The sequence below is a fragment of the Saccopteryx leptura genome, chromosome 6 (assembly GCF_036850995.1).
Source record: "Saccopteryx leptura isolate mSacLep1 chromosome 6, mSacLep1_pri_phased_curated, whole genome shotgun sequence".
Lineage (NCBI taxonomy): Eukaryota > Metazoa > Chordata > Mammalia > Chiroptera > Emballonuridae > Saccopteryx > Saccopteryx leptura.
Genome location: NC_089508.1, coordinates 128,605,644 through 128,609,021, shown reverse-complemented (window position 1 = coordinate 128,609,021; position 3,378 = coordinate 128,605,644). Strand labels below are relative to the sequence as shown.

The window sequence follows — 3,378 nt, the reverse complement described above, 5'->3', positions numbered from 1 at the left end:
AATCAAAAGACATAGGGTAGCTGTGTGGATAAGAAAACAGGATCTGTACATATGCTGTCTACAAGAGACCCACCTCAAAACAAAAGATACACACAGAGTGAAAGTAAAGGGATGGAAAAAATTTTTTCATGAAAATAAAAGCTGGGGTAGCAATACTTATATCTGACAAAATAGACTTTGAAGCAAAGGCTATATATAGTAAGGGATAAAGAAGATCACAATATAATGATAAAGGGAGCAATCCAACAGGAAGATACAACAATTATAAATATCTATGCACCTAATATAGGAGCACCTAAATATATAAAGCAGATTTTGATGGACAAAAAGGGTGAGATCAACAGCAATACTATAATAGTAGGGGATTTCAATACCCCACTAACATCAATGGATAGATCCTCAAGAAAGAAAATTAACAAAGAAACAGCAGCCTTAAAGGACACACTAGATCAACTGGATTTAACAGATATCTTCAGAACCTTTCGTCCTAAAGCAGCAGAGCATATATTCTTTTCGAGTGCTTATGGTATGTTCTCTAGGATAGATCACATGTTAGGACACAAAATGAGTCTCAATAAATTTAAGAAGATTGAAATATCAAGTATCTTCTCTGATCACAATGGCATGAAACTAGAAATCAACTACAATAGAAAAACAGAGTTACGTGAAGTAGGTTCATGAGCCTCTGACACCTGAAAGTTGAGCGGTTTGTCGCGCTGGGGGGAGTGTGCCCGGAGGCTCAACGACCGTAACCATGCCACAAAATGAATATATTGAGTTATACCGCAAATGCTATGGCTATCATTTGGATTACCATGAGAAAAAGAGAAAGAGAGAAGGTCGAGAGGCTCATGAACATTCAAAGAAGGCAAAAAAGATGATTGGTCTGAAGGTTAAGCTCTACCATAAACAGCGCCATGCTGAGAAAATACAAATGAAAAAGACTAGTAAGATGTATGAAAAGCCTGACCGACAGTGGCGCAGTAGATAGAGTGTCGGACTGGGATGCGGAAGACCCAGATTTGAGACCTCGAGGTTGCCAGCTTGAGCGCGGGCTCATCTGGTTTGAGCAAAAAGCTCACCGGCTTGGACCCAAGGTCGCTGGCTCCAGCAAGGGGCTACTCAGTCTGCTGAAGGCCCACGGTCAAGGCACATATGAGAAAGCAATCAATGAACAACTAAGGTGTTGCAATGCGCAATGAAAAACTAATGATTGATGCTTCTCATCTCTTCATTCCTGTTTGTCTGTCCCTGTCTATCCCTCTCTCGACTCTCTCTCTCTGTCTCTGTAAAAAAAAAAAAAAGCATGAAAAGAGAAATACCAAACAAAAGAATAATGACAAGACTCCACAGGGAGCAGTACCTGCATATCTATTGAACAGAGAGGGACAGTCCTGAGCTAAAGTCTTTCCAATATGATTAAGCAACAACGAAAAGAGAAAGCAGGAAAATGGGAAGTCCCTTTGCGCAAAGTTTGTGCCCAGGGAGAAACAGAGATATTAAAAGTTATTCGAACAGGAAAGAGAAAGAAAAAAGCATGAAAGAGGATGGTTACCAAAGTCTGCTTTGTTGGAGATGGATTTACTTGAAAATCACCTAAATATGAAAGATTCATTAGGCCAATGGGCTTACGTTTCAAGAAGGCCCATGTAACACATCCTGAACTGAAAGCCACCTTTTGCCTGCCAATACTTGGTGTAAATAAGAATCCCTCATCCCCACTTAATACAACTTTGGGTGTTATTACCAAAGGAAAATATGCCCAGGTTACCAACAATCCACAAAATGATGGATGCATAAATGCAGTCTTACTGATCTGAAAGAAGTTTGATACAAGTAATTCCTTACAATTGTTAAAGACTATGCACCAATCAGAACTCCTTTACTGTGGTGTTTCTGAGTACTATCACACAGCTTCCATGTCTCCAGTCATCCTGAGAACTATTTATTCTATTGTAAAGAACTTTAAAATAACCCAGTTTTACCAAAAAAAAAACAAAAAAACTGAAAAACATTCAAACATTTGGAAACTAAATAGCATGTTATTAAATAAGGAATGGGTTAACAATGAGATCAAGGAAAAAATAAAAAATTTCCTTGAAACAAATGAAAATGAACATACAACAACTCAAAATTTATGGCCACAGCAAAAGCAGTCCCGAGAGAGAAGTTCATAGCATTACAGGCATTCCTTAAGAAGCAAGAAAAAGCTCAAATAAACAACTTAATCCTGTATCTAAAAGAATTAGAAAAAGAACAGCAAGTAAAGCCTAGAGGAAGTAGAAGGAAGGAAATAATAAAGATCAGAGTGGAAATAAATGACATAGAGGCTAAAAAACAAAAAAAAAACAAAAAAAAATACAGAAGATTAACAAAACTAATAGCTGGTTCTTTGAAAAGGTAAACAAGATTGATGAACCTTTAACCAGACTCACCAAGAAAAAAGAAAGAGGACTCAAATAAATAAAATTAGAAATGAAAGTGGAGAAGTAACAACTGACACAGCAGAAATTCAAAGGATTGTAAGAAAATACTATGAAGAACTGTATGCCAAAAAATTAGATAACCTAGGTGAAATGGACAAATTCCTTGAAACATATAATCTTTCAAAAGTTAATCTGGAAGAAACAGAAAATCTAAACAGACCAATTAAAACAAATGAGATTGAAACAGTTAGCAAAACACTCCCAACAAAAAGCCCTGGGCCAGATGGCTTCACAGGTGAATTCTACCAAATATTCAAAGAAGAACTAACTTCTATCCTTCTCAAGCTATTTCAAAAAATTCAAGAGGAGGGAAGACTTCCATGCTCCTTTTATGAAGCAAGCATAATCCTTATTCCAAAACCAGGCAAAGACAATACAAAGAAAGAAAACTATAGGCCAATATCCCTGATGAATTTAAATGCTAAAATTCTAAACAAAATATTAGCAAACCAGATCCAGCAATATCTGAAAAAAATCATACATCATGATCAAGTGGGATTTATTCTGGGGAGGCAAGGCTGGTACAATATTTGCAAATCAATCAATGTGATTTATCATATAAACAAAAGGAAGGAGAAAAATCACATGATAATATCAATAGATGCAGAAAAAGCATTTGATAAAAATCCAGCACCCATTATGATCCAAAACTCTCAGCAATGTGAGAATACAGGGAACATACCTCAGCATGATAAAGGCCATCTATGACAATCCCACAGCCAACATTATAATCAATGGGAAAAAATTAAAAGCAATCCCCTTAAGATCAGAAACAAGGCAGGGGTGCCCCCTTTCACCACTCTTATTCAACATAGTTCTGGAAGTCCTAGCCACAGCAATCAGATAAGAAGAAGAAATAAAAGGCATCCAAATTGGAAAAGAAGTAAAACTA

General features: G+C 36.6%; 1 pseudogene; it reads left to right on the top strand.

Annotated features, from left to right (window-relative positions):
• Positions 1-673: 673 nt before the first annotated feature.
• LOC136376448 (ribosome biogenesis protein NSA2 homolog) lies at positions 674-1,989 on the top strand (annotated as a pseudogene).
• The last annotated feature ends 1,389 nt before the right edge of the window (positions 1,990-3,378 follow it).